The sequence below is a fragment of the Somniosus microcephalus genome, chromosome 27 (genome assembly GCF_052327205.1).
Source record: "Somniosus microcephalus isolate GS21.2 chromosome 27, FLI_Smic_1.0, whole genome shotgun sequence".
Taxonomy (NCBI): domain Eukaryota; kingdom Metazoa; phylum Chordata; class Chondrichthyes; order Squaliformes; family Somniosidae; genus Somniosus; species Somniosus microcephalus.
Window position 1 is genome coordinate 14,294,771 of NC_141013.1, and position 20,596 is coordinate 14,315,366.

General features: G+C 43.3%; 1 long non-coding RNA gene across 1 annotated transcript in view; it reads right to left on the reverse strand.

The window, feature by feature from the left end:
• LOC147099991 (uncharacterized) overlaps window positions 1-20,596 on the reverse strand; it is an 84,932-nt gene that overhangs the window by 40,128 nt on the left and 24,208 nt on the right. Inside the window, exons 2-3 of the long non-coding RNA XR_015073800.1 lie at window positions 18,526-18,626; window positions 14,314-14,601 (exon numbers count right to left, since the gene is read on the reverse strand). This is a non-coding gene — a long non-coding RNA (uncharacterized LOC147099991). The remainder of the gene's footprint in view (window positions 1-14,313; window positions 14,602-18,525; window positions 18,627-20,596) is intronic.

Consider the following 20,596-nt stretch of genomic DNA (forward strand, 5'->3'; position numbering starts at 1 on the left):
AAAGAAGGAGCTATTAGGATGGGTGGCTAAAAGCTTGGTCAAAGAAATAGGTTTTAAGGAGTGTCTTAAAGCCTATAATGCCCAAAACCATACACAATACTCAAACTGCAGCCTAAAACCTTGTACTTGTTTAATTTACCTTCTTGCCTCTAGATATAAAACCAAGGCTTCTGTTTACCTTTCAATGACCTTATCTACTTGCCCTGCCATCTTTAATGAGGGCGAAGAGGAGGAGGACAGAAGGCGTGCACAGTAGACAAGTCTTAGACCAGAAGAACTATAAAAAAAATAAAGCAACACAAATATATTTAGTGAATGTGTTTGGTTCAACATATGTAAGGTTCGCGGTTGAATAACATGCATTAAAAATTCAATAATATTAACACTTAATCATTAAATTAAAAGTGAAAATAGAAAATCCATGTGTCTCAGTGACAGATTCTGCAGCCCGTCTGTGCAGACTGGCTCCTAGTTTATCATGTCTCCCTCTGTTTGACATATGCCCTGTCAGCCTGATGCCAGCACTGTCTGTCTGCCCGAGAGAGGCCCTGCACTTGATTTTTCCCTGCGGCCGGCACAGCTCCTGCTGCAGAAAGCCCAAGTTCGGCCTCCATCACATTGGAGATGACGATTCTAGAATGGGAGCCTCGTGGAATTCATCCCTTCACAACATTGGGCTATGGTAGCAAGAATAAATCAAGCTTGTTTTGTTACTTGTGCAACCTTTTGATAATCACAGGCTGACTGTTTAAATATGGCGATGGACTGTGCTGCACCGATGTCAATCATATCTTGCTCACTCCCCTTTCAGCTCATTCCCTGTGTATCTTTCCTGCTGTTCCTCTCATTTTTGCTTTGTTTGAATAGATCATTATTTTCATTCTCTCTCCCTCACTCTTCTGGCTCTGATGCTCTCAATGGTCCTGTCCCTCAATCTGCCTGTCTCTGATCATTGGCTCATCGGTCTCTGCCTGTTACACTACATGTCTATTTGACTTTACACCTTCCTTAGTACCTTTCTGTCCCACTCTCATTCTCTAAGTATTTTTCCAACTGTGTTTTTTTTCTCCTGAATATTCAGCTCATCCCACCCCCTTCATAGAGGGCATTCCATTGAGCTGATCTACTTAATGTTCCTGAAGGCCTGTGTGGGATATTATGAATGGTACAGGTGCTTGTTTTCCCTCCCTAACCCAGGGATGCGGGGGTTAAAAGTAGCAGCCCTACTGTTGCCCTGACAGATCAGGAAACTCAACACAGACCAAGGACAGAACATGGGGGTCTTTTTGGTTTGTATGGCTCAGTACCACAGTAAGCGGTGCATTTACTCACTGAGCTGTCGGGACAACCGTCTCTATTTTAAAGAAGATGTTTATTTTTTTTAATGATGCTGCTGAGTTGAAACAAACAGATTCAACGAAAATTGCTCTTTTTAAGAGGGCAAGTAAAATCTCGCCGTTCTGCCAATCTCAGACCAGAGACATGAGTTGCCTCTTTGCCAGTTGTATTGTGCCCATCTGAATCCCATTTAGGGTACAGAAGGGTAGCAGATTAGTGCACACTCAGAGTTATGAGACCTGACTGGAATACATTTGCTGCAGAATTGCTTTTAAACTGACATATGGGACGTGGGAGAGTTTTTTTTTAAACTCTGCACTGTCGTCGCAATAAATTAATTTGCTTTGTTCCCTGGGTGCATTTGGAATCAAACGAGCCATAAATTCAGAAAGGACTTTAAATTTATTACTGGGGGAGTAAATGGGGATTCTATCCCTCTTTCTCGTGCACTCTCTCTCTTTCTACATCCATCTTGTTTGCTTGTAGACCTATTTTCTGTGACTATTTTATAAATGATGCTCCTACATTTCACAAAGGACTTTTATAGAATTCTCATTTTTACCATTTCAAAGAAGTGCAGAAAGAAGCAGCCACCGGTTCTTTTGTTAATGATGTTTTCATATTTAAATATCAACACAAATCATGAAATGATAAAACACAATACTACGGGGCACCCTGTGTTAGACGTTCTAAAAAGAAATGTTAAAATTCCACAAAGTTCTATGATGCCTGGTGCTGGAGTGGTTAACGTTCAAGTACATTGTTATATATTTGTGCTTGAGACAGAGAGAGGGAGGGAGGGGGAGAGACAGAGATAGAAGAACAGACAGACAGAGAGAGCGCACACACACACAAAGAGACAGAGAGGAGAGAGAGACAGAGAGACATACAGACAGAAAGTGACAGAGAGATACACACATACAGATAGAAACATGCATCCAGACACTGTGCCAAAGACTCAATCAGTCTGACATACACATGCACACACACACTTGCATTGCAAAAGTAATTAACACAGGCGCATGCACACAGACAGACCCCAAGATAGTTCACCAAGGAACAAGGAAGCCCTTGTCTGTGCCAACACTCAGTGCCTTTGTAACTGATGGGCATCTGTTTGTATTCGACCTCTGCCGTGGTCGCAGCCGTTTCCCAGCTCCTCTTGACAATGCCAAAGCTGCCTCTCCAGACTACGAATGAGGGTCCCAGCACAATGCAGCCATTGTCAGATCGAGGGGAAGGGGAAGGGGTGGGATAATGATCTGGGCACAATAAACTGTTTACTAACACAATTGCTACAGCTGCATGCTCCCCCTCTTGAAACGTTGTTTGTGTTTTTTTGTTCCTATCCTGTTTATTGCCGGGGGAAAGATCAACATTTATTCAAGCTGGCTTTAGAGAATGGAGAGCCACTGTCTATTAAAAGGTGTTGTGCTGTTTTACTGTCCAGTTACATCTGAAAGCCAAGTGGTCAAAAAGAGATAGGCACGGGGCTTTTTTCTTTAATGAGCATTGAATTTATCTCGCTCTAGCTGCACAGCAACCTCCACACAGCTAACTGTTCACGGGGAGGGGGAACAAGATTATAATTTTTTAAGCAGGATTTGTAATTTAACTGTCCAGCACTAGTTAACCAGTGAATGACTGCCTCCCTGTAACTGAATAACTGCACTCTGATCCTTAACCTGTTCTACTCCTCTCCCCTCTGTCTTGCACAGTCCTGTAAAGGGGTCATCCCACTTTTCTTGATCAGTTCTGACCAGGGGTCTCTACCCTGAAACGTTAACCTGTCTTTTGATGTGTCTTTTGCAGAATTTTCTGTTTATTTCATGCTTCGAATTGCCTTCACCTATGGTCACTTTTTCTTTTTCTTTTTTCTTTTTAAATAAGTTATGCAAGTGCAGGTTTTGTTACATGTAAACATTAATACACCCATATTACTACTGAAATGTGTTCTTGGCAGCAGCACTCGCAGTTAAAAGTGCAGCAAAGCCTAAATGGAAGAGTTTACAGCTCAGTAATTGTGGGTTTTCTCTTTAGTTTAATATTCCCCTTCCCCATATGACAAGTGCTTCCTTAACCCATTCAAATGTAAGTTTGAAACGGTAATCCTCAAATGAATTATTTTTTAAAGATTTTTTTTTAATGTTTGAAATGTGTACAACTGGAGGTGTCCGTCAGATCCAAGAATGGAATGTCAGCCTGTGTGCCCAAGCAATAGTTAGCATCTTATTTATAGGACGCAGTTGGTTAAATGATCACTTTACTTGGGTTGCAGACCTGGCTCTCTCTCTGGGCTTGTCTTGATATAAAATTGTTAGGAGAACCGTTCAGTTTTCATATGAAAAGGAAATATTGGATTGCTGGCTGCATCGGTGATGGGTTTCTCACTTTGTGAAAGAGAACCATGAAAAGGAGTTTCTGACAAACCACGTGATGTTACGACAAAAAAAATGCGCAGAAATACGATACGCAGCTCTCAGCTCGCAAAGAGACCAAGCTTTTGAGGCTCCCCGATGCCTTGACAAATGTATCCAATATGGAACTACGCCAGACAGACCAGGGGGTCCAGGTTACAACTCTGCTCTGTGCTGAGTTAACTGACCTTACTTAGGGCAGCGTTAGGGGCAGTACAATTGTCCTCTGCACCCCTGGACTTCGGGGGGGGGGGGTGGTTGGGGGAGAGATAATAAAATCAGCATGGGATCCTGCTCCTGATGGCTAACCAGTGGCCGGCTGGAAAGTACACGTGTTCAGATAGTGAGTGAGGATTCGTTGTGATGCCGTCCACAGTCAAATAGCCTGGCACATGAATAACGGGTACTTGAATGAGATAGTGAAGGGTGACCAGTGCCTCCAGAACCATAGTCTAGCAGGGGGAGGAGCAGGGAAGAAAAAAAACTGCCACATACATTTTCTTAATTGCTTATGTTGTCCCATCAAATTAATTCTTCACAAATACACAGTGGGTGTTGCACATTCATGTTTGCTTTTTTGTAACATTGGGGGTCATTTTGACTCTGGGCGACAGTGCAAAACGGGTGATGGCGAGTCGGCAGCCCGTTTTACATCTCTCCCGGTTTTTATTTCTGTTGAAGTCAATTGAAACAAAACTCAGGAGAGATGTAAAGCGGCCTGCCGATTCGCTATCACCCGTTTTACACTGTCGCATAAAGTCAAGATCTAGCCCATTGTCTATTGGAGCACCAGCACAGTCATTCCCTTACAGAATGGACTTATCACAGACCCGCCAGTCTCTGTAATACTCTACCTATCACTTTCCTCTTACAGTGGCCCAGTCCCAAACCACTGACACACACACAGGCTGTGCTCGGATCCAGATCCTATACTACCCATCACCACTTCATTCAGAATGTGATATCAATTTCATACACAAATTTCGGGAAACCATAGATTTTTATTTTGTCAAACAGATTTTGAAAGCGTCAAGAATTCTGTCTCTGTCTCGATTACTTCACTCATTGACACCCCTGTTGTGTATTGGCTACCTGAGCTCAACGTTGCTACTACAACCTCCTTTATTCCCCCGGAGTTTTCTCCCCTCCTCCCTCAAGGTGCTAACTCTCACTGGGAGACTATTCCAGAGGGAACAGCTGCCCTCCGGTACCTTGCACAAGTGGCCGCTCGTCACGTGTGAATCCAGACCGCCTTGGCGTCCTTTTCGGCCCTGAGTAGAGTTTCCAATCGTGTACTCTCTCCATTACAAAGACCGCCTACATCCAACCTCGTTACATCACCCCCCTCAGTTCCTACCTTAGCCCATTCACTATTGGAATTGTCATCCATGAATCTGTCACCCCCAGACTCCACTATTCCAATGCTCTACTGACCAACCTCCTGTCCTCCGCCCACCATAAGCTTCAGCTCATCCAAAACGCTGCTGCCAGGATCCTATCCCGCTCACCGATCACCCCTGTCCTTCCTTAACTACATTGGCTCCCGGTACCTGACACTTCCAATTTAAAATTCTCATCCTTGTGTTTAGATTCCTTCATGGCCTTGCCCCTCCAGCCCTAGAATCCCCCCCCCCCCACCCCCCTTCAAACTCTTCAGGGCTCTGGTCCCTTGTGCAACCCTCATGTCCCCCACCCTCACTCCACCATTATCGGCCATACCTTCAGCCATCTAGGCCTCATGCTAAGGAATTCTCTCCCTAAATCCCTCACCTCTCCACCTTCCTCTCCTCCCTTAAGACCCTCCTTAAAACCTCCTTGATCAAGCTTTCTGGCCACCCCTCCTAATATTTCCTCATTTGTTTCAGCATTCATGTCCCCACCACCCCCCACCACCGCCCCCCCCCCCCCCCCCCATCTCCCCATGGCTCACTGGGTAAAGGTACTGGCTGGTATGGTATTGAGGCATAAAGACAAGAAAGGTCTTAGGTTCCACCTCCATCGGGGTTCCTACTCCTGATTATTATCCAATGATCCCTCCAGCAGAATGTCCAGGAATGCACTCTGGCTGAGGACAGGGACCAGGGGACTGCCTTCTGCAGTGAAATGACCTTGCGGCACTCACACATAAAAGAATGGTCACTTGGGTGAGGTACGAGGGCACCTGGCACCTGTGGAAGCCATAAGCCAGCGCCCCCAGGAAAGTGGGGGTGGGAGGGATCCCCCATCATCTCAGATTGATGACTCTAAAAATGAAGCAAACTTATCAAATGAAATAAGTTTTGTACTGCAGCCTAGTCCAGCTGGTCTCCTCAAGGGTGTAAAATGATTATTGAAAAATTAGTCCTACCCTCGGAGGAGAACATGGTGTCAAGTTATGAATAATTCAGGTTGTTTTTTTTTACTTTCTAATATTCTGTGAGGTTTGCTTTTTGAAGTGATGATTTTTTTTTTACGAAAGTCTCATCTTATCTCATGAGTATCGACCCTTTGATCAAAGTGTTACAGAGGAGCGTGCAAAGTGAGAGGCTGTACTTTCGAGTCTCTGGTCTAAGAGGGAGGTGAAAATCAATGGGGGTTTCTGCTTCCTCATCACAGCCCAACTCCTGCTAGAAAGTGGACAGTTACGCATCTCGGGAGTGAGGACAGAACCCGCCTAGGCTGTGCTGCCCTCTATGACAGAATAACCTGTTGACACTGGCCGTCTAGGCAGACATGAGGATACGAGAGGGTAGCTGCCATCTGTGATTTCTACTCCGGCAAGAGCCAACACCTTCATGAGAGGAGGGGAAAAATTGGGGGGTGGGGAAACAATAGACGCTACAAAGAAAAACCTTAGCAATGTAAAAATCACTCGCACTCCGGTGGGGGGGGGGGGAGGCGGGGGTTGGAGGGGGGGGTTGTGGAATCTAAAGCACCACAATCTTGGCGCATTATTAATCCGAGTGCATAAATGCAGCTGCAGCCCCGACTGGGTGAGCACTAATCTGTTGCTATGCAACCAGCTGGAAAAGAAATCCAGTCCGGCAGTGACGGAGTTAACTATGCAGATCAGTGCTCAGTGACGGCCTTGTTAGCCATCTTGATTTTTGTTAAATGACTCCGACGGTGTTGCAAACAGTCAGCCTTGGCACTGCACTGTACACAGGACCAGGTGCCCAATTGGGACTCACTCCTCTCCTTCCCTGTGTAAAAATGCACAGCGCTGTAAATCATTTAGCGAGAGATAAATAGAAACCATGAATATTTCAGGATATTTAAATAATAAAGTGATTAAGCGACAGTAATATTCCACCCCCCATTTCTGATTCTCTCTCCCGTTCCCCCCCCCCCCACCACCACCACCCCTCCGCTGCAAATAGAACGGTTTAATTTAAAATAAAATGGTCAATCGCATAAAATAGAGATTTTGAACAGATTTTTTACAAACCTTCCCAAAACTGGGCTCCAGTATTGAATAGAAAAAATATATATATTAAAGAAGAGGATTTATATTATTCGAGCTGATATTTAACAGTTTTGAAAAAATTGTGATAATTGGACCTTGAATTTTTTTTGGCTTGCAAACAAAGCACAGATATTTGAAAGTAATAATAAAGGGCCTGTAGCTAACATTGTGCACATCCAATAAATGAGGAGAATAAAATATGGGTGATATTTACTGCAGAAATATTCTCGATGTCAAAGCATCGACGCTGTGAATTACTTACTATGGGGTGATTATTCAAATCAGTGACTGTGAATTAATTACCATGGGGAGATTATTCTGTATTTGCAGGTGAGCAAGGCTGTTTGTTATTTTTTACATTTTTTAAAAATTGTTTTTCCATTGGATTCTCCCTTAGTTTTGATTCTTCTGTTGAAGTGTTTTTTTTTTGGCGAATCTGGATCCCGGGGTAAAAATGACAGAGCTACCTCAGGGCATCAGTCATTTAATTGAGGTTTGCACAAGGCTAAATACAGAGCCAACCCACGCGGAATTCAAAATCCATGCATAGAATTCCAAATTACCACGTGGCATCCCATTCGTTCTCTTCAATATAATATTCCTGATGTAGGTGCAACCCTTAAATGAGGAATTCTCAGCTGGGTATAATATTTTTCACAAATTTCCTAATAGTTAAAAGCTGTCTCGATCCCAACTACCGACTTGTCCATTCTGTAATTGCACACAAAGCCAGCAACATGTGATGTGCGCACTCTTTTTTTGTGCACTGTATTGCAAAAGGATTATTTTTCTTTGCATTTTTTGTTATACATAAGGTGTATATTGTCTGGGTTTCCTCTTGAACGAAAGCTGCAGTTCTAATTTTGTGGAAAGCCCAGTCTGCAAGGAAATTTGAATAAAGGATTCCCATCTCTTAGCCAGCCTGATTGTGCATTTTAATTGCAGTTTAATCCCACTTTTACATCCATATAGAGATGCTCAGAACATCGTGTAGTGAAAACAGCTTGAATCAAAATAAATCTGAGCCCTCAGCAGCACAGGAAAAAAGGCAGTCTCCTCCCCGGCACTCCCTCTTTGGAAAGAATCTTTGAGCTGGCAGTAAAATATCCAAAATATTATAAATTATAAATAAATAGATGCCACAAAGCTGGACTGGATCACAGCATTCCCCACCAGCACCCCATTCCTTCCCAACTCACATTATTTCAGTAATCACAGGTACAAAGATTACCTCATTAACCTATTTTTAAAAAAGCACAAGACAATGACATTGTTTTGAAAATTTGGCTCAAAAAATTCCACAGCAGATGTTTTAAAAATAAATCTGAAGACGTGTTTTGATTACGTCTTCAGAATCCTCCATTTGCTGTGCCATATTCGCATGTCCTCATCATTCTGTCACACAGCAAGCAAAGCCAGACATGTTACAAAGGAAAGGGATGAACTAGGCACAATCACTTGCCATAATCTCAAAGCAAGCTAACCGTCGGAAATGTTCTTGCCAATTCAAATTGAAATGCTTAAAAGGGTGCGTTTTAGTTCAACGTTAATTGGAGCGCCCGCAACTGAGGCCGTTTAACAAAAGGCGCGGACGCGCGACGCGGCTTCATCGTCAGCGGTCATTTCATCGCCGAGCAGAATCTATTTCAGCCGTGACATCGCGAGAAAGTACCCTGCGACGGCCAAGCATTTTCTCGCGGTGGTGGGATGGGGTGGAGAGTCAAGAGGGTCGAAACCACACCTCGCACTCACACGGCCTCCAAGCTGCGGCAGCAGCACAAACAGGGGCCTTGGAGGAACTTGTCCATCCAACTCAGATGTGGATACTATGTGCTGCAGGATCACCATACCCCGGAGAGAGAGACAGACAGACAGACAGAATCCTTTAACTATCAGTAACATCTTAAAAATAAATATTCCACAGTTTTTCATGGCGTGAAATAACTCTGTTCCAGCCCTCACAGTCTTGATTAACCAGCTATAAATGCAGAGACAGAGGGGGGCGGGGGCGAGGGGACCATTTTCTGCAGCAAAATATCCTCAGGTTTTTTTTCTCATGTGAGGAGGAGAAAAATAATGAAGGAGCTTCGGTTAAAAACACATTTTCTGCTCTAACAGTAAAAAAAAACTGTCGGGGTGGTGGGGGGGGGGGGATGCCTTGCAGTATTTGCATAATAGTTATAACAGATTATGAAAGCAGAAAGTCAGCAGGAGCATCAGCTGCTTTAAAAACGAACACTAAGAGCATGCAATTAAGAATAATTATTCTTAATGATTACAGAGAATCGAGCGGGAAGGTGTGCATTTACTGTGGATCTCGCTGCCCTTGCATTCAGACCAACAGGATGCAAAGCTCGGTGCTGAAACAGAGAATGCCTTCTGTTAAAAAAAAAACAACAAAAAATGCACACCTATATTTCTTGGATTCAAGGCCTCTGATTTAGCAGCTGCACGCCAGGGACATCCAGCTCTAAGCTGACAGGAAGAGCTTTCAAAAAAGCAAAACGTTTCTAGGAATTAAGTTAAAATAGCTACTTTGGCGCAAGGCAAACTACATTTACTTTCTTTTGCAAATATTCTTCCGGTTTTTAATCCAGTGCGGAATATCCATTGGGGAATATTTCTTTGATTCCAAACCGTTTTCCCTAAAACAATTTTTTTTTAGGCCGCAATTAAAAAAAAACACTTCTGTTGTATCTAACCAACACCGTTGTTGCATGGGTTGCTAATGTGTAAAAGACATAGGGAATTCTACCTTTGAAAAAAAAAAAAATTTTGAACTTATTTTATATTATTTGTAAATTTCAATTTTGAAATAAATGTGACAAAGTTTAAAATGGTGCGACTAAAAAAAAAAATGCTCGCCGAGTACATATGATGAGGGTGACAAAGGGGCTACTGTTGTTTTAATTGTTTGTTCGCAATCTGCTCGCCAGCGGCTCTAAGCTCTCACTCCATGTAATTATGTTAATGTACGGCAGCTTGTCAGGATTCTGTTCATTAGAGGCAGTTGTTTCATTGCTTATATTTCTCCCGCTCTCTCTCTCTGATAATCTCCGTGTGATCAGGGCCGATGTTTACAATCTTGAAACACGGATCATTGCCACGCCATCCCTGTTTGCGCTGGGAACCCTCGCAGTCCGGATTGCCAGTCATTAAAATGTATTCTCTTTGTTTTATTTAGCTGTTGCAGCTGAAATTAATTCCACCCCCACCAAAAAATTTTTTTATTAAAACACCTGAATAAATTCCATTTTTGCAAATTTGCAAAATAATTCATTCTTGTTTATTTACAAGAATTCTATCCGACTTTAAAATAAGGTTTTAAGTTTTCTCCTATTGATTGAGAAGCAGAGGAGAGAACACAAGGAACCTTAGGAGGAAATTAGGCTCAATAAATCTGTCCATTTCTACCAGCAAATGGGACAAGATTTAGTTCAAAGTCAGAAAAGTAAAGATTTTGCAAATATGTCTTCTGAAAGCATCTTATTCACATGTTCTTTGTGACAGCTCTATATACCTGCTCTGGGCAAACAGCTGACATTTTAAACTGAAATACATGGTGATAGACTGCTGTTTAATGTATAACAAGGTAAAGGTTTTTAAAAATATAACTATGATCGAGCCTGAAGTTCTGTTCATATTCAGGGGACATTTTAATATGCGAGACATTGAACAGCACTAACAAAAAAAATATTCATTTATAAAGTTGACAGATTGATTGATATTTGACTCTTGCAGAACCACACAGGTCGGGTTCTGGCCAAATATAGTGTGCCCATAAACTCCTTCTCTAACACTGCATAGTAACTGACAGAAGCAAAGTCCAGATAACTGGCATATAGCCTCAAATTCCTACTGACTATTTTTTGGTGTATAACTACTGTAGTTCCAAAAAAAATGTATACTGTTAATGCATCAAAACTGATTAGCCTGAATAATAGTTGATGTATTGGGACAATAATCCTTCAAACATCTAAACCTCTACACTTGGAATAGCTGTGCTGTGATCTGAAGCTTAATGCTCCTAGTTCCTAGAGATTATGAAGCAGTGCCTTGCTACTGGGAAGCAGAGCCCACTGGGCACTCAATACCTGAACTGTACAACTTAGTTTATAATAATCATGCAAATGAAATTACAGGTTAGCACAAAAATCAACATTCAATCTGTGTAAAAGAGGCTACACGAACCTATGGAGTTATATAGATTTAATATCAGTGCCTCAAAATATTTCCCTTTGTGAATAAGTACAGTATCTGCAACCATCTCTGCTCATTCATCTCCAACCTTCAGTAGAAAGACAATGGTGGCACTGTTACTTGTGTAGAACAATATTTTTACAATAAGCCAAAAGGCACACAAGAAAGACGTGGGCCTCAGAACTTAAAAATTATGGATGGTGAGTCTTTCAAGTAAAAGTGGATCGTTGTAGCTTTCTACTTATTGAATAATATTTAACAGGTGAATGTTTACGCTGAAGAGGTATACAAAAAGGTTATGATTTGACACAGGCAAGTGTTTATTTCTGGGCATGTAAAATACTAGAGAAACCAGGCTGTTCATGCATGGTAGGCCTCAGACCAGCACAAACAGCAGCTTACTAAAGCAGGCTGCATTGCATTAGTACTGAATCGTATAGCCACACGTGAATGGCCTTTCCCTATTCAGAACATTCTCTCTGCTCCTGTAGATCAACCACAAAGGGATGGCCCTTCTGGGGCAAAATGATCTTTATTCTGCTCCGAAAACATTACAAAAACTATTCCCCAACATGTGGGAAGGAATTTCCTCTGTGTTTAACAAAATCAGAATCCTATTCTTGCTAAACAAATGGAGGAAATCTTCCTGGGTGATTCCTACCCCATCATGTTTTATATTCAATCACCATGTTCTTTCCAAAACAATTTTACCAGATATATTTTATTCTCTTAATAGCACCAAATTCCTGTTTAATTTTAAAAATTCTATGACTTTGTGATTTTGAATATGATGTACCTAATTCTATTTTTAAAAGTAGTTTTCCACGTGTAAAATTTTATCTAAAATAGGAAAAGGACAGCAGAATCAATGTATTAATTTGTGTTACGCAGACAGGCTTTTTTTGTTTCATTACTCCTTCACCACCATCACCCTCTGTACAGACAGAACAAAGCTTGCTCGGCCCAGGCAGGCGGTGCATCATGATATCTTCACAAACAGCATGTTTGTTCCTTATATCCAACATTGGGCTTAACCTGGGTTCAACAGTCTGGTTTTTATTTTCAACTCTTAGCTACGAAAGAGAAAGGTTGGTTAAAACATCACTTTGGCTTCCCCCAAATTTCAAGCTCTCCTTTCTTGAAGGCGGTGACTCGTTCTGGATATAGTTCCATGCTTTTCAACAAAACTCCAGTGCCTCCTCTAAGTGGCCATCCTTCCTGGACAGTGTAGTGTTGACAGGCTACTTTTTTCTGGTGGCATCACAATTGTGTCCAATCCTGTCCTCACCCAGCATCCACAACATGTGATGCCCACATTCAGAGAGCGAATTAAACTAAATGTCAATCTGGCTTTCTGCTTTGATTGTAATGCAATGCCTCTTGTATGCAAAGGAAGTGTGTGTGGGTGTTGGGTGAGGACAAGGTTGGGCCCAGCTGTGATGTTCCCAAGGCGGAATAGCCTGCTGATGCTCAGACGTGAAGAATGACACTTGAGTAAGGTTCTGGAGGCTGGTTGATGCGTGTGGGCCTGTGCTCTCAGCAACAGTCAACACCTTCAGAAGAGGAGGGGGGGGGAAAGTGCAGGAAAAAAAGTAGATTGGGCAGAGGGCAGAGAACAGCTGGTACAGATCGACACACAAAGCCTAACAGGGAGCCACTGATTGTGAAAATGTGCAGCACATCTGGACAGATCCTCTTTGGTGTTTAAGCATCATCCATATCTTCAAGATATTAAATGCATTTTTTTTTTGTATTTTAAGCGTGCATGCTCTGGAGACGGGCTCCCCATGTGACAAAGTGCCATGACGCAAAAGGCACATGCTGTTGCTATGATAGGTTGCTAGGAATCTTGTGGCCCTTTAAGGCATCGGTCACAGCAGTCATGGGTCCACTTCCCTGTATAATATGCTACTCCCTGCACCAAGGATTCAGTGGTCAAAGGATTAACATTGACAACAAAACATGTGATTATTTTATTTTGGTTGAATGCGTCACGTGGAATAATCATTCAGTAGAAATATTAAACTCCCAACAAATTCAGAAAGGAAACTTTCTTTAAAGAGAAACACCATGGATGGGGGCGAATAAAGTCAGCCGGCATTCCCGGTCCTGATTTCTTTCCCCATGGCTCCATGCTGAAAATTGTGCAAGGGCAGAATCGTGGTCAAATGTGATGACCTACACGGCTGATTGTCCTGCCTGCACTCACTTTGCTGGGTGCGCACACACAAAGAGGTGCCACTCGAGCAAGGCCCCAGCAACTGGCTGAACCTCAGAGAACAGCAAAAAGTTAGCACTTCAGTGAGTGGATAGGGGAGAGAATCAGCAAAAAAATACACAACATAGTGTGAAAATATCTAGGTACAGGCATTTTTTTTTAAACAGTCAAATTGTTACTATAAATATTCCTATAAACCCAGGAATCGATGCAATTTAATTTTCTTTTGCATTTCCTGTTAATCTTTGATTTTAATTCAAAGTTAACAAAATTCTGCTTTACCTTAAAACAGTGTGATAGTTTTGTATGATGCTGTTTTTAAAATCGCCATTGTATCAATCTAAGTTGGGGGTGAAGGAAAGGCAGACACTGTCTCTTTAAATACTATTTACACGGCACCAATTAGTTGGTTAAAATCCCCAAACGAGTTTGTTCACTGCAAATGCTGAAGAGATACAGGGCAGGTTATTCATCGCCCATCTATAAAAAGGATGGTAGGAATGATCAAAGAAGTCAGAAATAATGTTAATTCAATTAAAATTGAGGGCAGATTTTCTGCTTGAAAGAATACGAGAGACAGGATTGGGTCACCCGAGCTTCATTTATCGCTGCTTGCTTAGGTAATTAGTGTAATGAGGAAGGGGGGAGGTGTTAGTGGAAAGCGTGATCGTGGATTTGACAATTGTGTTGCCTACCTTATGCCCACACTGAGTGGCGTTACGTCCATTTTAGAAGCTGCAGGGTTCCCCCCTCAAGATGGCTGCAGAGCAAAGAGCCATCTCTACACAAAATGGCACCCGGCTGGCCACTCAGGCTGGCATCCCCTTGCCTTCTGCCCAAGTTGCTGTGCGTGATTCACAGCGGCAGCTTCATGTTTTCAGAAGGTCACGGTGCTGTCTCACCGAGGGGGAAAAAAATAGATCGCAGTCTTCAGAGAGGATTTCAAGGCTGATTTGGGGTTTTTTTTCATATCGAAGGATGTGCTGGAAAATAGGAGCAATGATTCTGTTATTCTCTCAAGCATTCACGTCTTGCCCTAGCTCTGCTGAACTGCTGTTCTGCATCTCATTGATACATGGCCTCACTAGGAGGTGAGATTCTGAGGAATGGGGAGGGGAGGAAAGCTAGAAGGAAATGGCGGTCACATTCTTCTCGTTATTCTGCAATCATTTCTCATTCTGTTTGTAATGACCCCGTTATAATTTTTGTTTCCTAATTAGTAACGAAGCTTGGTTGGAAAATTCTAGAATCTGGATCAGAAAATTTAGTTTGCAGAAGAAAAATAAAAGAGTTGATGATTGCAATCATTGGGATAAAAGATTCACGGACATGTTTCAAAATTGAGCCACTGGACACGCTGTAGATATATTTATTGTGAATTATAACATCAATACCCAGTAGTGTGATAATTCATTGATTTCAAATGCCTGGAATAATCATATCCTGTTCCAAAGTGTGTTTTTAATTGTTCCCTCTAATTCCCTCCTGTCACCACCTCCTGGTGCTGGCTTTTTCCAGGGTTACCATTTCACTGGTGCCAGGAGCCCTCTGGTACTTCACCAAAGTGATCATTCTTGCTGTGTGGATCTAGGTGGTCAGTGCTGGCAGGGTATTTGATCATGGAGGCGGGGGAGGAGGACATCACAGCCATGCTCGATGCCCCAGCTCACACCCTCCAATATTCCAGCATTGCCCGACTGTGCATCTTCCCCCAACCCCCCAACCATAGGTGGCAGAGCCTTCAGTCATCTCGGCCCCACACTGAACTCTCTCGCTAAACCCTTCCACCTTATTACTTCTTTCAATGTCTTCAGAAACCCCCAGAAGATCTACTACTTTGACCTTACTTCACCTTTGGTCACCTCCCTTAAGTCTTCTTCTACGGCAGCTTGTCTGTTCTCACCAACCCCCATTCCCCTATTCCTTTTCCTTCTGGGCACACCTTGGAATGTTTGTTACACTAAAGTGCAAGTTGTTACCGTTGAGCCAGATCCTGTCCTCACATGATGAACGTGTGCTTTCTGGCAGGAATCAGTAACTGTGATCAGAAGCAGGATACCCTAGATGATTTTTCCTCCTCCCTAACCCAGGGGCCTTAGTCAAGCTAATGAACTGTCCACCTAAAAAGGGGGTCGTCCTTACAGAAACAACCCAGAGTACGGTCTGCTGGATCTAAAAGCAGTGGAAGAAACACGGTTGCCTCATGTGCTGTTAGACACGGAAGATAAAGAAGAACCTGGGGCACTAAGGATAATTGTAACTCCCATACTGCTGCCCCAGCTGAGACCAGCAAAGTCAGGGATCGAACATGGAACTTTCCTGGTTGGTATGGCTCACATCAGACAGCGTATTTACCAACTGAACCATAATGGCCCAGAAATTCGGGTCTCCACGGGTGAGTACGCGCTGGGTACTCACCCGTAAGCCCAACGAAAGTGCCGGTTTCGTGCATGCACTGCGCATGCGCGGGAAACCGGAACTTCCATTCCCTTAAAGGAAGGGGTTCAGAGGTCAGACGTGTACGCCGGAGAGGCGGCGCGTGCGCCTGGAACTTCCGGTTTTTTTCCAGGTTTCTCCGGGAGGGTAAGTCTCCAGCAGTTACACTTTTAAAAAGCTGGCGCAAGGCTTGCTTTTAACAAGGTAAGTAGTGAATTAATTAAAATTAAAACATTTTTTCCACAGGTTTATTATTTTTAAATACTTTAAAGAAAGGTAAGTTTATTTTTAGCCCCGTTAAAAAATTTAATTAATTTTTTCAAAAATTTAAATTATTGTTTAAAATAGTTATTTTATGTAATTTATAGTTATTTTAAAAATGTGATTTAAAAAAAAAATGTATTTGAAGTTTTAGTTATGTTTTGGGGCTTATAGTATTTATAGTTTTGACAGCTCTTCCTGTCAATTTTATGAATGGGCATTTCCCTGCTACCATTGGCTCTCCATGGCCCACGTGATCCCAGGGGACGCTTCGAACTAACTGCACCCCTGGGATACGCAAGCACTGCGCGCCGCCAGTTGGAGGGGGCCCAGGATCTGAATCCCATGCGGGCCCACAGCACAATGGCCGGTGCGCTAGGTAAATGCAGGTCGGAGGCTTGCACCCGTGGGAAGCCTCCGACCCGAATTTCTGGGCCATGTGTGCGGGGTGGAGAGGTGGGGGGTCCATCGAAATAATGGGCCAGATTTTAAAACATAGTCATCAGAGCAGAGTCAGTTTCACACCTTCCATGCCTAAGGGTTTTATACCTTCCTTCTACCAGTGTCCATCATCCTGGTCATATCAAAAGCTACCTTCAATGGTGCCATTTATGAATTGAGAGTGAGGAGGCTGTGGGTTGACCCCCAGCACGGAATGCCACAGGAATATTCTACATGATATTTAGACTTGAAATTCATGTCTACAAAACTAACACACGGAAGTTTAACACCAGTGTACAACAACCCCTCTGGCCACTAGATTAATAGGGACATTAGTCCATTTTGAACAGGTTGATGCTGCGTTAGAGCACCAGTCAGGAGAATATCATGCAAACATGTTAAGCTTTTGAATGTTAATATTGCAAACATGAATTCCTATGCTATTAATTCATATACTATTACAGGGTGTAAGAACATTTTAATTATGACTTGCAGTGGAAGGAACATCTTGATTGTCATGGGCTCCAATAATTTATCTTACAATTATTTTTTTTATGTCAGGGAAACAGATTGTAATGACCCTATTTTCTTTGTTTTTCCTCCCCACGGCTCTCCATATAGCACTCTCCGACTGTCATCAAGACCAGTTGCCAAGTCTATCAATACTATTGTGAGCTGCCTGTGAGGATGTGTGAGAGAATGTGCTTCTGATAAGCTCGGAATCAGGAGTGAGGATGTGTGAGAGAATGGGCATGGTATAAGCTCGGAATCAGGAGTGAGGGCGTGCGAGAGAATGTGCTTCTGATAAGCTCGGAATCAGGAGTGAGGAATGTGTGAGAGAATGGGCTGGGAAAAAGCAGGGAGATGCCAGTGAGAAGGTGTCAGAGAATTGCTCAGGATGAACTGGAAGCCTGCAGTTAGGAAGTGTGCGAGAGAGGGCCAGACACAAGGATTACTCTCGCCCTTCTGATTTCCATCTTTCTCCATGGAGAGACTCTGGCCGCTACTTACTACTGCCCCAAAGAAACACAGCCAAAGCCAGTAATTCAGCTCATCATACCTGGTCCTGCTGTTTATTAAACATCTATTTCAATTTGTTTGTAATTATATAAGATAAAATTAGGAAAAAAATTAAAATAAAGGGCTGTCTGATGGCTCAGTGGGTGTATGCACCAGTTGGTTCTGAGCCACACAGACCAACATGGTCCATTGCCGGTCTATGCTGAGATAGTTGATCTCAGGCTGAAGCAGGGATGGAACAACTAGCCTCAGTTCCCCTGAGTTTGAGAAGGCTCATGTTCCTGATCACTATCCAGTGACTCCTGCTGGAAAGTGCTCGTGTGTTGGGCGAGGACGAGGTCGAGCTTGGCAGTAATGCCTCCACTGAATAGTCCACTGACATGCACCTCCCATGCACACACACTAAGGATGGACGCATTGGGTGAGGCATCAGAAAGTGGCTGGTGCCCATGGAATCCATAACCCAGCATGAGTCAGAAGAGGAAGGGAGAAAATTGGAGAGAGGAAAAAATAAACAAAGTATCTTCTAATCCTATTTAAAAAAAATAAATGACGCATTTATTTACTTGATTTAGAAAAAGTCAGGGTTGAGCTCAGATACTGGTCTAGACAACAGCTGCACAATGCAGTGAAACTCAGTACTCAGCGGGGGGGGGGCGGGGGGGGATGCTTATGAATGGGTTTAGGGATTTGATGAGACTCTATGGCACTGTTGACCATTTATTAAACCCAGCCTCTGAGTTTCTTACCCGATGTAATGACGAGCGATGCCATTGCTTTTTAAAATTGAGGGTCATCTCTGCCGCCCCCTCCAGTCCTTGCAAGTGTCCTTCAGGAACGCTGAAGAAGTCTAGATCAGAGAAATACAAAAAAAAACAAATGCCAAACCAACTGGTGAGCCTCAAATTTGTGATGCAAAATTAGACAAGAGCGGGGGGTGGGGTGGAAAGTCTAACAGTGACACAACGTGCAGACTCATGTGCCACATCCTCTAACTACCCATACTCAGGAGTGTCGCAATAGGGAGGTACTGGGCAGAGGTCAGCTTGCCTGTCCTGTTGCCTTCTGATAGAGAAAACAAGGAGAACAGAATGGAGAGGACAAAAATAGTGAGTGGAGGTGCCTGTGGGCACACATTAAAACACACATATACTCAATGTCTAGCGAGTTGCTTTTAAGCATTGCTTCTATGCTGATTTAACACCAGATATTCAATGCCACTGGACACTGCAGGGGTTTGGGGAAGAGGCATGGATGGGTCTACCTCAACACGATCGATCCTTATAGTTTGAGCTCTGAGGGTTTTGGCAGAGTTCATGTTATATTTCTTTGATATTGTGAAATTGAAACCTTTTTATTTTCACATATAACTTAATAGCCCGCACCACGGTATAACACAGGATCTTATGTCATGTTTATACGGGGTTCATTTGGAGGCCTCAATGACACATGAACCCTGGACACCACATTGCAAGAGAAGTTATAGTATAATTGGGGCAAATATATATACCTATTTTCTTCTTGCACACAATTATTCAACATTTTCTTTCCCATTTTCTCTAACTCCTCTCTCCCTGATTGAAGACGCTGACTCCCAATGGCGTACAATTCCACGGGCACCGACTACCCTCCAGTATCTCTTCCAATAGGCCATTATTCACGTGCGAGCCTAGACAGTGACACACATGCCAACCATCAACGTTTCACCACTGACAATCAGTGTCTTGTGAGCCCTGTCCGTGTGGACTGAGCCCCTCCCCCTGAGTCTGGCTTCTAATGGACCAACGCCTCTCCCCTTGGCACCACTCCTAATGTGATTCTGGCTGCTGTATACTGCAGATGGGAATCAGGAATTCATGCCTACAGTATACAGGGGCTGGAATCACTCCAATGAGTAGCAGCACTCAGGTAGGAGCAGGACTGAGGAGAGAAGGTTGGGGGGGGGGAATGAAGAGGAAGAAAGGCAGAACATGGACAGTAATGGAGGGATGAGAGTAAATGGGAAGTGAAAGAGGGTGAGGAGCATGCCGGCATGGACTGGGGGGGAAGGGAAGTAAGTGCCAACTTGAACTGGGTTGGAAAGGTGGAAGTACCAGATGGAACTGAGGAAGGAAAAGAAGGTTCAATTAACAGGGGAGAAATGGAGAAGAATAACAGTATGAATTTGGGAGGGTTGGAGGAGAGAGGGGGGCTTGGAATTTCCCCCACCAGGATGGCTGCTGGCCGCCCCATCCCCTCCCTCCCTAGTTCATTTTCCTTATTCTGGCCATCATTTCCGTCGCCCCAGGGATGCTCAGTTGTCGGAAAGTGATGTTGATGTAACTTCTGGAGAAGCATTGGTCTAGTTGATTTGTTAAAAATCCATGTCGCCATGCTTGTAATTTTTTTTAAGATTAATTAAAATCTCCTTCTTTGGCTCGGTGTCTATTTTTGTCTGATTATGCTTCTGTGAATCCCCTTGGGATATTTCCTCTACGCTAAAGGTGCGATATAAATCCAAGTTGTTGTTGTTATTAAGTTACAGCATTCGTGTAACCACTTGTTAGGCACATCATAGATTTATAATCTGGGCCATTCTCCAGTGGTCAGTCCGTGAAGCCGTTGGTCATCTTTTGCTAGTCTTCCAGACTGGCACTCCTGAGTGAGTGTTGGCAGAGTATTGGAATATGGGGGAGTGGGGGGCGTATCAGAGCCAAACTCAATCCGGTCCTCACCTGCCGCCAAAACACTTTTCATCAGGGGTCACTCCACAGTGATCAAGAGCTGGAACCCTGGCTAATTTTCCCTAAAAAGCTAATTGCAGGAAACTTTCTTTTATCC